The sequence below is a fragment of the Chamaea fasciata genome, unplaced genomic scaffold (genome assembly GCF_029207755.1).
Source record: "Chamaea fasciata isolate MVZ Bird 193981 ecotype frontalis unplaced genomic scaffold, bChaFas1.0.hap1 SCAF_17, whole genome shotgun sequence".
Lineage (NCBI taxonomy): Eukaryota > Metazoa > Chordata > Aves > Passeriformes > Sylviidae > Chamaea > Chamaea fasciata.
The window spans coordinates 15,665,986-15,678,971 of NW_027094102.1; the positions used below are offsets into that span (position 1 = coordinate 15,665,986).

At 49.1% G+C, this 12,986-nt stretch overlaps 1 pseudogene; it reads left to right on the forward strand.

Annotated features, from left to right (window-relative positions):
- LOC136298171 (fer-1-like protein 4) overlaps positions 1-12,986 on the forward strand; it is a 31,765-nt pseudogene continuing 18,779 nt past the window's right edge.

The window sequence follows — 12,986 nt, forward strand, 5'->3', positions numbered from 1 at the left end:
ATGGCACTCAGTGTTGGAGTCCGGCGGCTCTCCCAGCTGCCAGGCCATGGCAAGTGGCAGGTCCATCTCAGCTTCCGAGGTGGGCTCCAGGTGGCCAGAATGGTGGAGGTTTGGGGGTTTAGGGCTGGGGGCTGCCTTCCCTTGCCAGCACCTTATGCCTCATCTCTACTTCTCAAGGCTTCACCCAGAAGACAAGGGAGGTCTGCTGTGGCCCAGAGGCCGTGTTCAAGGAGGTGAGGAAACTGGGATCATGTGGAACATATGGGACAGGGATGGGACAGGTCAGTATCTTGGTCATAAAATCATAGACTGGTTTGCGTTGGAAGGGACCTTGAAGATCATCTAGTTCCAGCCCCCACACTATGGGCAGGGACACCATCCACTAGACTGTTTTCTGGGAATTTCTCTTCTGTCTCCTTCTTCCGGTCTGCTCAGAGGGACAGATGGGTCCCTCAGATTGTGTATGTGACTTACATGTACAAGCTGAAGGAACTGAAATTCAACTGAGTGACACTGCATGGAAGCCTGGGCACATCGTAGCTGAAGGCAAAGGTCCCCCTGCCCTCAGAAAGCCAGATTGTTACTGCAGTCAATGCCTTGAGGGGCAGGGTCGGACTTGTATGTTTGAGCGCATGTGTGTGTGTGCAGGGGCAGGGATGGGGGTGGCCTGGGAAGGATGTCCGCCTCTCCAGTGCCATCCCCACTGAAGCCTGTGACAGCCCACCTGTGCAATGCCAGTGGGTGGTTCCCACCTGTCCCTTGCTCAGGTCCCAGTGCCAATGCCTGGGCAAAGGCAGTGAAGGTGGGGGAGAGCAGGAGGCATAACCACTGTTTTGGGTGTGTGGTGAGTTGAAGCCTCAGAGTGCAGCTTTTCTATGAGCCAGATGATTCCCTGTCTGGGTGATCTCTTCTCCCCAAGCAACTCTGTACATTCCCACATTCTGTCTCATTCCACAACCTGCTGGCTCAGGGACCCCTGCAGGCACAAGCATCCTTCTTTTCCTAGAGCAGTGCTGCTCTGACTTCTTTAGCAGCTGACCTGTGGCTCTGTGCTGCTGGAGGGGATCTATCCCTGGCCAGCAGGAAAGTAACTTCCCATCACAGCTGTTTTTCATCATGTCCATGGACTTGGTCACCTCACAGGGGAACCAACCAGCCATGAGACATGGGAGAGTCTCGCTGAGAATGAGTTGTCATCCCTTCCTGCTCCATTTGTTTGCAGCTCCTTCGTTGGCTTCATTTCAGGAAGCTTGTCACTGGCGAAAAGCTGTCCATTAAGGTTTGCAACTGCAGCAAGGTTTTCAGTAACAGGTGTGTCCTTTGATTGTTGGGGTGACCAGTAGAGGTGGGGGACAAGACATGCTGGTCTTTACATTGTCTACTGGCAATAGAAAATGTTTGTTGAAAACTTGATGGAAGGAAGAGGAGCAGAACGCCAGTTAGAGAGGAAGGATGGAACTGGTTGTTCGTGTGGGGCAGCAATGCTGTATGTATTAACTTAAATAAGGGGAATGATTTAGTTGTGCCAACAGTAACGTGGACTACATAAGGATCTGTAGTGGTTTGAAAGCAAAACAAATGAGAGGCTCCAAGTCAGAGATACAATTTAATAGGAAGAAATGAAAAAAGTAAAATAAAATAGATGCAATAATATAAAAGACCAGTGGCAGAGTCAGAATACAACCTGAGCGGAGTGATGGAAGCAGTCCAGGTGAGGTGGTCTTCCTGAAGCAGTGATCCCGTAAAAAGGTCTGGTAGCTCTTGTCCTCTGGGAATCCAGTGGGTAAGGGCCCCCTGTACTGTCCCAAACCCCAGATTATATCCAGGCTGGAATGCTTGGTTCCTCCCCCTGGGCGGAGCATCTCACAATGGGATGATGAGTCATGCAGGGGGTCCTTGATGGCCCATTAAACAGAGATAGCTCCTGGAGGGAGTTCTCCATGAGTCATGGGCAAGGCATTTGATGGGCCATTAAGAGAAGATAATGGCCCAGAGGGAGGGGTCTGGAAAAACACTGCCCCACCTGGATTCAACAGTTCATGAGGATGGTGATAGAATACTTTGTGCACATCCTATACTACAACCCAGGACAGGATCTAGATTAGACCCTCAGCTGGGACAAAGTTTAAACAAAGCCCTTAAAAACAGCTACAAAGGCAGGTCTTGCTGTGGACTGAGGACCTGCTCTCACCCTGAACATCCTTATGGTGACTGTGGCCACGCTGCACCCAAGTTCAACATATCTGTAGGTGTAGAAGAGCCCTGAATGAATTGTGTTATGGTTTAACCTTTAATAAGACAGCAATTCCAATTTAAAAGATCCGCCAGAATTTAAAATGCTTCTAGGTGGCAAAGGCACAACACTGTGAACTCAGTGGCTATTCACACAATTATAAAACACTGAGGGAAACGCAGGGATAGAGATGACAGATTAAGTAGTGGAGCAAGAAAGGCAGCAGAGACATGTCCTTCAGGATGTGTGAAACATGAAAGGAAAGCTGCCTGCTCTGATAAGCAAATGTTAAGAACTGAAGGAAAATGCACCAGCTGATAATACAAACCTATTCAAAGATGCCATAGAGGGAATGGAGAAAACAGATGCGCACGACACGTGCGAGGCACGGAGAAAGACAGAGCAGAAAGTGTGGCAGAATGTTGTGTCACTGTTTCCTGGATGCTTCTCTTATGGGAGCTGGATCAGAGGAGTTGTCTCTGAAATGTCAATAGAAACTGCTACAGGACAAAGAGAACACAGACAGTAACAAAACAGTAGGATCTGACAGTCTGGAGCAAAGGAGTCCATTGGGAAATGAGTGGATTGACACTATATCCACACATCTCCACTGCTAGGGAGCAGTATAATGAGTATAATAAGCAGTACAGTTCAAGAGCAGTTGGTCTGTGCACTGGGATGGTCAAAATGAAATAGAGAGTGTGGAAGGACAGAAGGGAAAAAATTGTTACATTGCTGTATCTGTTTGTGATCTCTGGACTTCAGTGTATGCATCCTTTCTGTGGCAGCAGCATCAAGCTGGCAAAGCTGGAAAGGAGGGGGATGAGCAGAGGATGACTCCTTCCTTGGGGGTAGGAATTTGGACAGGCTGTGTCTCAGAGAAAAGGGAGGTGAGAAGGAATACAAGAGATCAACCGCTCACAGTTGAAACTGAGATGTGTGGGGAGCAATTCCTCTTGTCTGAGTCCTGGGTGGGCAGTAAATTCTTCCAGTGGCGGTTCCCAGCTGGCATTTGGGAAACTCTTCTTCATGAAGGCTTAGCTTGCCTGCCAGCAGAGATGCCACAAGGAGATGTAGGCCCATGTACACATGGGTGCAGACAGTGACATACAAGCCAGGGTTAGGAGTGGCAAATACCATCCTGCATACCTTACTGCCACTTGCAGGGAGCCAGATGACCCTTCTCCAGGGGGAAGCTGCTTTGGAGTGGGTAAATTTTGGCCGGACTTGATGCAGACATTCTTGTGGTCATCACTTTATGAACTATTTCTGTATTTTCTTATGTAAAGCCTGTTTCCCAGTTTTATCTGGAAAGAGTCACCCCAGCTCTGCTGGGTGCCCAGACACAGACTGGATCCTGTGAAGCCCAGCTCTGCTGAAGGGGAGATCTCCTTTGCCCTCCATGAGTCTGGATCTGCGCAAGCCTTTAACTATCAATGGCAGCTCAGTTGCAAGTAGCTGCATGGGCATGACTGGGATAAAGGCAGGACCTGCTGCAGGGTCAGCCTCGGATATTCAGCTGCCAGACTTCTATGGAAAGCACTTCAGGGCAGCTTGGAGGGGCTGTGAGCAGGAGAGTGGAGGTCCCAGTAATCCCCAGGATGTAGGTACTGATGCTATGTACAATGTTGTTGCAGTCTCTCTTTTTATTCCAGTGTTAGGAAAATTAATCCATGAACACCAGAGGTTCATGTCCAAAAAGGAGACAGAGGAGTCCTGTAACTTTGTTTGAATAAAGGGAGACATCATGGGCATTTTCCCATGGGGTCTGTCAAATTGTTAGAGGACACAGCCTCCTTTTTATCCTAATTTCCCAGCTGCATTTCCCTTTCTCTTTCCCCATTGGCTGAGGTACTTGAAACATACAGACTTCCTGAAATGCCTAATTCCTAAGACTCCCTTCTAATATATACCTTCCCCTCCCCATTTCTTTTCTTTGTGTCAATCAATGGAATTTCTATCGAATGTACGGTTCTTCCGATTGTTTCTTTCATCTGTCCGTATCTCACTTTATTTATCAGCAGACCCACAGTTTGTTTGTAAAGACAAATCTCTCATTCCTTTCACCAGGCTGCTCGGTACCCCTGTCCTCAGCCTTCAGCACCTGATGACATCTGGAAGGCTAATCCTGCAGGAGTCCCTTGTGGACAAGAGCAACAGAGTCACTGGTGTAAGTCCTCTGTGGGCAGCCTGGTTATCAGCAGTCAGTAAGGCTTTGTGGGAAACCTCATGTGGTGTTCCCCAGGTGAAGTGGGAGCTGAGGGGGGAATCCAAAGTGCTGTTTGAGCTGGAAGCACTGTGGCATTTGTGCCAACTCTGCACAGGAACGCATACACTTCACATTCACCAAGAGGTTTCTAGGAGCATTTAGAAATGCATGGGATGGGCTGGGGCTCCTGGAGACCTGCCAAGGGCCTGAATGAGCAGAGGGAGGCCTTGTAAAACCTTCTCAAGTCTGAGCAATAGATGTAGGAAGTGACATCTCATCTGCTCCATGCACTATGAAGTGCAAGTGTATGGGCTGCTGCAGTGATGGAGTGAGGTGGAAAGTGGTAGACTGCCTTGGGACCCTCAGCAAGATTTTGTGTTAAACATTAGCACTAACTGAATGGATTAATGAGTGTCTGGGACAGCATGAGCATCTCTGACACCTGACTGCCCCTCTGCACTGCTCTGCGGGTCCTGCTCTCCTCCTGCCCTGGCATTGGGGCTCAGTCGGTTCTTTGTGCTTATAGAAGATGAACACTACCCTAAAATGAGCTATTTCCTGCCAGCTGGGTGTGAAAGCAAAGCTCAGTGGGTTCCAGACTGCCAGACCTGTGTGCCAGGGCAGCTGGCAGAACAGAAAGAGCAGAGGTGGAGGCAGCAGTCCTGCAAGGTGCTGCATCTCTGCTTGCTCTTCACACAGGCAGTATGACTAGTCCACATGGGGGCACATAGGGTTACCACCAGACCACCAGCCTGAGTGGCACAGACGCAGGTTGTTGGTGTTGCTGGATTCCTGGATCACACAGCAGGTCCAGGTAGAAATGGAGCATTTCCAGGATGAATTTTAGCCTGTGCAGCTCACTGGATAAATGTTCATGCCAGCAAAGAGACAGGGATTAGACTCACCCCTTGGTGCTGGTGATGGTTTGAAGGTACTCCACTGTGTAAGGTCAGAGCTACCCTGTGGCCCGGCCCTTTGCTCCTGAGTGCCTCTTCCCTTGTGCTAACAGCAACACATGTGCTGATGAGCTGCTCCAACCAAAACCCAACCACATTCAGTTATGCTGGGTTAGTTTGGATTGTGCCACCCTGGCTGCACAACAGCTGCAGGGAGCAGAAATAGGGAAGGCAAGACTGCCCATCCAAGAGCAGCCTGGGACCCTCTCAGCTCAGCTTGGAAGAGACATGACCCCAAGAGAGAAGCTGCTTCTTTAGTAAAGTGGGAATAAAGCCGTTAGACTTCCTGCTAGCCCAAGTCCTGTTCTCCTCTGGGACCTGAGTTACTTTCACCCCTTCTGGTGGTTTGAAGGAGTGTTTTTAGAGCCTTAGCTTTTTATCCAGCTTCATCTCAGGCTTCTTCATGCTCCAGCCTTTGCTGCTGCCTTTCCTGATAACCGTACTGCTGCTTTCTTGGGCTGCATTTCTTTTCCCAGAAATGTGTGTTTTCCAGGGATTGAGCTCTGGACCAGGAGTACATACCCTTCAGGCTATTAAGAAGTGATCTCCTCCATTCTAGTGGTTTTGGCCTCTGCTGGGAAATCATTTGTGTTTGTGCTGGTTTGAGATCAGGCTGGCCACCTGCAGACTAAGGGTGTTCATACCTGTTCTGGCTTTGCTGATGCCCAGCGTGCTCTGTACTTCTCTGACTATCCTCCCTTGTCTCTTGTGATTCAGGCTCTCGGTGTGCTGCTGGCTTCTCCAGCATTTTAATCCAAGCTGTCCTGCCTAAGGATGCTCTGCCAGCTGTTTTGTGCCCCCTCCAGAGACACTGCTCCAAATCCTGCATGTTATTGTGCAGGGCTCTCCCCAGTTCCCTTGTCAAAAATGACTCAAGGTGACTTTTGACTCTCAGGGTCTCTTTATGGTAGATTTGTAAACTTGAGCCAGCTTTTATTCAATGAAACATGAAGTTTGAGAAGCTGTGGAGGAGGGAGTTTTGTTATGTCTAGCTTTTTGATGGAGGCAGACTACAGGAGTCTGGTATAAATGTGCTGCTTGTTGGGATGTGACCACCTTTCTTCTGCTTCCTTCCACCAGCTCCTCACTTTTTTTTTTTCTTCCATGCCTCCCTTTCTCTTTTTTTGTGACATTTCTGCCATTGTTTAGTGTCTGCCAAGCTCTCAGGCCATTTCACTTTCTGCTTGTAGATCTACATTGAGTTGGATTTGCGCTACCAGCCTCCAAATGGCTCAGCAGGGAGCTGGGTTGAAGAGGATTTTGTCTATCTTATGAAAGACAGGTATAGAAATCCTAGGAAGAGCAAATTTCCAGGCAGTTTGTACAGCTACCTTTGTCAGTGGAACCCTTGGAATGCAATCCAGCCTCATTTACTCTCTACTTCAGGCTGATGCATCTCAACTCTACAGCAGCAATAAGGGAGAAGGGTTCTTGTATAAAAATACCTTGTCATCAGAATGAGCCTTTGACTGCAATGATCCACTGTAGGTGCTGGGAGTCCTGGGACACCCTGGGAGACCCTTGAGAGCATTTTTGCAGCCTTCCTGGCTTGTGGTTGCAAAGTTGCAGAAAGCAATGGCTTTGGCCTCCAGCAATTCCATGCATCCTGCATGCTGGTGGTGCCCAAAGCCTGGGGAGTTGTGGGTTTCTGGGCAGACAGGATGACAGGCAGCAGCAAGGCCTGCAGAGTGTCACTTGTGGAACTAGGGGGAAAACAGCAGACACGTGGGATGGACAGTGGGTAAGCTTAGGAGAAAATTGCTGGTGTCCCTGCCAAGAAATAAGCAGGAGAGTGGCTGGGGCACTGTTACTTAAATGCATCAGGGAACAGCCGTGGCACACTGGTCTTTGCAGAAAAACATTTTTTATTTTTACAGTTCGGAGTTAATCATCCACAATTCTGGATTTGAGGAGCTGGAGTAAGTAGCCCTTGAATGTCTTGGCTCACCCTCCTGTGTGGAGGGCAATGCACAGCCTACAAGTTGGGGCTGATATATGGCTCATGGCAATGGGGCAGGGCTTGCAGGACTGCTGAGTGGCTGAGAGCAACGGAACTGGACAAGAAGGCTGGTGCACTAGGCAGGAAGCTGGCAAAAGGTCTGGAGACTGATGAAGAAGAGGAAGAGGAGGAAGATTTCTATGATACATCTGAGACTGAGGCCTCAGGCATCGTCTTCAGCCCTGTGAAGAGGTATCCATGTCATGCTCTTCTGTCATGGATTTTGTAAAGAGCATATTATTCTATTCCATCTGGGTGGAGCAGAATTGCTTATCTTTGCCCAAATGGGTCAGTGTCACTTATCAGATAGTGGAGCGCTACTTATCTCTCTTCATTGTTTCACTACTCCCATGGGAATGTCTTCTGCTAATGGACCATTAAGAGCTTGTCAATGACATTACACATTACCGTGCACTATTGTAAGCTGCTCCACACAGGGAGGAGGAGCCAAACCATCTTAACCTAGATAAAAAGGAGCCACAGTCCCACTAGGTATCCAGTTTTTCCACCGGATCCCTGGAAGAAAACCGGAACCATCTCACCCTTACTGGACCCTTTTTTCTTCAACGGGACCATCTCTACTCCAACAGAACCACATCTGCCACTCCAGGAGGGCTGACTTTGCTCTGCTTCCAACACCCTGACCAACAGGGTGTCAGGTTGTATTTCTGACTCTGTCAGGGTTTTCTAGGATTTCTTGTTTGTTTGTTTGCTTATTCTTCTGTACTACAACATCTGTATTTTCATATCCCTGGTAAAGAACTGCTATACCTATTCCCAAAATCTTTGCCTGACAGCCTTTTAATTGCAAATTTATAATAATTTGGAAAAAGGGGGGAGGGGCTTACATTTTACGAAAGACTCCAACCCTCCCTAGCAGATACCTGTCTATCTAAACCAAGACATCTTCTTTCTTGCCCTTGCTTGGGTCCTGCGGTAGAAAGTCCTGGGTCCTGGGAAATCCCTGCTGCTCATGGCAGTCTGCTTTGGCAAAATGTCAGAAAACTTCCATCTCTATTGGCCCTAGACAGGGTGTGTTGGGGATTTGCTTGTTCCCATTATTTGCTAGGTTTTCTGTTGCTTCCCTTGGTGAGACTTACTCAGGTCCATGTTGACAAGGACACCTGCTCACCTGGGCTTTTTTTCTGTGCAGCCGCTCCAAACTCTGTTCTGCACAGGACCTCTTTGTCATCCCAATGCCGCAGCATTTCCAGGTACTGTAGCATTGGGTGCATATCCCCGTAGCTGCCTCTGGCCCTGCAGTCTGTCCCTTACTGACTTGCTTCAGGCCTGGGCTTCTCCAGTTGCTGCATACTCTGTATGTGTATGTGGTATATCCTTACCATGAAGGCCATCATGCTTTGTGTGACTTCCCCAGGCAAGATATAAGATTTCCTGATGGACTGCATCCGTATCAGTAAACCCATGTAGTTAGCTATGGATAAATAGGAGAAGGGAATCAGCTACATGTGCCATTGCAAAACACTGCCTGAGCAGACCTTCAGAGAGTACCCAGGCAGTGCTGTGCCTGCCAGCTTTTTCAGGGCCTTGTCTGTCTTCCTTAGGGACAGCTGTGGGACACGACCAGCGCTGGAAGGCCCTGTGGGAGTTTGCCAGGAGGCTGTTAGGAAGTTGTGGCTCTGGCGGATTACCTGACATCAGGCTAGACTGATTTCAGGGCAGATCTCCCAGCCTAGCTATGGATTTAAATCCTGCCCTGGTTCTAAGTAAATGTGGACTCAGATTTGGTCCTATCAACCAAGCAGGAAGATTTTGTGAGGGTTGAATTTCCTACCATCATTTTCCTGAAGCAATTATTCTGTACCTTAATGATGGCCTAACTGCTTGTACTCAGACCAAACGTGAGAACATTTCTTGCATATCTTAGACTTGTAAGCAGTTGCAGTAAATGAGACAGCCGCATTCCAGTCTTTTCAATGGTGTCCATCTCAGTAGGATTCAAAAAGAAGTATTAACAGAGGATACAAGGAGCATCTTCTCCAAGCTGCTCTGTGGACCCTGTCTTGTGGGAGCAGTGGGTTTGCAACCCCTTGGGATCAGAAACTGAGGGTACACGTGCTGCTGGGAGGGCCTACTCTTGTCAAAATTACTGCAGCTCTTGTGCTTTTTCCTTGCTTGTCTGAAGGAAACAAGTATCTCAAAAACTACATTGGTCTGTCCTGGCTGTTGCAGATTTCAGCAGCCATGCTTTTTCCTGGAGTCCACCTCTGTATTCAGAGTGCCCTGTACATGTGCATACTGGTATCGTTGAAACAATCTCAGGATGGAGATGTAAACAAGGAGACTACTGATTTGAACAAGGAGAGTGCTAATTTTCTCCCATGTTTTCTCAGATTGGGATTAATGTAATTGAAGCACAGAAGCTGGTGGGGGTGAACATCAACCCCTTTGTTGTAGTCAAGGTGGGAGAGGAAAAGAGGCACACGGCGACGCAGAAGTCAACAAACTGCCCCTTCTACAACAAAGTATGTGACATAGGCAGAGGCTCTGTCCTTGCCCCACTGGTGTCCCGAATGCCCGGACCATCCTTCCAAGGGATGCCTGGAAGTCTGGGGCTCAGCTGTCTTGCTCTTCTCTTTCAGTATTTTTTGTTTGACTTCTATGAGCCAAGGGACATTTTATTCCACAGACTCATAGAGATCTCGGTATGTATGTCTTCATCTTTCACTGGTTAGTAGTACAGCCTGATGCTTTGTGTGTAGACACTGGGAGCGATGAGCAAAAAAAGGGTACCAATACCATTGAGGCATTCCAGCCAGAAGCACCTGCCCACAGAGAGCCACAGGGCCTTGCTGTGACTACACTGGGGCAGAGACCTAGCCCTGCTCTGAGCTAGTGCTGGGGAATGCTGCCTTCCCACCTTCTCCAGGTAAGGGTTTTTCTTCACCCTGTGACTGAAGTGGGGCTTCTGGGGTACTTTCTTGCCTTCTCCTTTGTTGCCCTGCTGTTTTGGCAGCAATTTCCTACTGCCTCTTACCCTGGAGCCTCATCCTGCAGGTCCTGAAGATAAGTGACTGATATGAGGGGAGCTCAGAAATTATTTGTGCTCTAGAAAAGCTCAGGCAGGCAGAGAGGTTGAAAATCCCTTGGCCCAAAGCACAAAGGCTTCCCCAAGACACAGGGGTGTTCTGAAGAGATAGCTAAACCCAGCCAGCACATCATTTGCCAAGCAGTCTCCAGCATCTTCCCTGTGAAAGGATGCACGTCTCTTCTGCTGGTGAGAGTTCAGCAAGCACTGAGTAAGACTTGGGTTTTGGGAGAGACACTAGCCTGCTGGGGTCATGGCTCTGCCCTAACCCAATGGGATGTGGACACAAGGACTTCCTGTGGGGAAATGGATCTAATCTAGGTCCATTGTTGGGGTTGTAGTTTACCTGGGACTGCAGAAGCTGAATTGGTTGCACATGACTGCCTTGGTCTGGGTTTGACTGTAGGAATGCGTTAGTCCTAGGGCTAACACAGATGTGTCAATCTGCATGAACTTGCAACCACTGCCTCAGCTGTGCTTTAGAGCGAGCACCTCTTGGCAGCCCTGTGTTCCTCAGAGATATCTGGATGCATGACCTGGCTTCCCACAGCTCATGGTTCTCAGGGGAACTTGTCCTGTCTGCAGGTTTTTCACTCAAAGAAGATAACCATTTCTGGGAACTTGCATAGGAACATTCAAGACGGATGTTGAGACAGTGTACAGCCAGTCAGGTATGAGGGACTGCACCGCATACCTGTGCCTGACCCTGGCTTTTTCTGAAACTGTTTTTTCCTTCATGCGCGGATGGGTCTGGTCAGGGCCCTGGCTTTAAAGCACTTAGTTTGCATGAAGACCTGAGCTTGCTCCTTCACCCAGCTGTCTGAAGTCAGGTGACACCTCCTGCACCTTCAGAGGCAGGGTCAGGGCCAGGGCAGTCTTTGTGCAGAAGGAGTTGGATGTGAAATGGTAACCTGGCTGCTCCCTAGGGAACTTCTCCTCTTCCCTCTGAGATCACAGATTTTTCCAGAAGTGGGCAGTTATCAGTGACTCCACGGACACCCGGGCAGGCATGAAAGGCTTTGTGAAGTGCAACATCTCTATCTCTGCATGTTGGGATATTGTGGGCTTCCTTCCCACCTATTCCAGGAACCAGGATGAGGACATTGAAAGGTTGGTGCAGTGTGATCTCGCATGGCCCTGGGGAACACTGCCATGTCTCTCTTCACACTACTTTTTTTTGCTTCATTTCCCCCTTCTTCTGATGGGCAAAGACCCAGTGAAAAAGACCTGTGGTGAGGCAGGACCCAATCTTCCTGCCAGTCAGTGAATTTCCCATTATTGTGTTGTGTGGACTCCAGGAAAGAGGCAGAACACGAATTTGTCTTTCAGGAACTTGCTGCTGCCTAAGAGAGTCCCTGCAGAGAGACCCTGGGCCAGGGTCTGCATCAAACTGTATCATGCTGAGGGCCTGCCTAGCATGACAGCAGGCATCATGGGTGGTATCTCCAAGATCATAGGGGAGAGAAAAGTCTTTATTGACCCATATGTGCAGGTCTCATTCTGTGGGCAGCAGGTGAGTCTCAGGGGAATTTGTGTTGGGACAGGCTGATTATCCCTTGGCTGTGTGGCAGCATGTGGTGGGCTCGAGATGACAGCTGCGTCCATGGGGCACAGCAATTCCACTGAAAATAGGCTGGGAGAGCCTAGGTGTCTTTGGCAGCAGCCTGAGCTGTGTGGCCATGGTTGTGTGATGTCTGGATGAGAAGGTTGTTCTCTACTTTTGTCTCTACAGAGAGCTGCTTATGGGACAGCCCCAGCCCTGGGCACAGCTACTGGCTGAGATACTGGCTTTGCAGGCAGAGATTCATATCCTTAAACATAGGGACAGGGTCAAATATATCCTGAAGCAAAAGTCCACTTTCTATGTTAAGCTGGACTCAGCCTGAGACCCTTGAGAGACTTTACTGAGATAATGGCCCAGTTTTTGCACACAAGGTCAGAGTTTCTGGTCTCGTGATATCCATTAATATGAGAATCAATCCCTGAGCAGTCTTGTGGGCCTGGAGTGCCCCAGGAGACCCTTAGATATCTCTGAGTCTGCTGCCTGCTTGCATTCCCTTGATTGTGCAGGTCATGCCAGGGCTTTGGGACAGCCTCCCATTAATGAAGCAGAGAGGAATTGCAGGAATGGGGATAGGAGCAGGAACGTTGCCACCCTCAGAGCCTGCCCTGCACTGTCTGCAGGTGGTACAAGAGTACATTCCATTCCCAGACAAGCTCTTAGGCATCCCCTTCTCTGGGCATCAGTTGGGACTGTGGCTTCCACACCTTCTCCTTCCCAGGGGAAAACGTCAGTGGAGACCAACACCACTGAGCCTGAGTGGAACGAGAAGATCAGTTTCATTGAGATATTCCCACCTCTGTCCAGGAAGATAAAAGTCCAGGTGCTGGATGATGCCAGTGTTGGTGATGTGGCCATTGCTACACACTACATTGACCTACAGGAGATCTCGGACCCTGACAGGAATGGTGAGACTTGGCATGGCTGCCTTAGGGCCAGATGTCCTGGGCAGCCCTGTGCCATGCACTTTCTGCTTGGC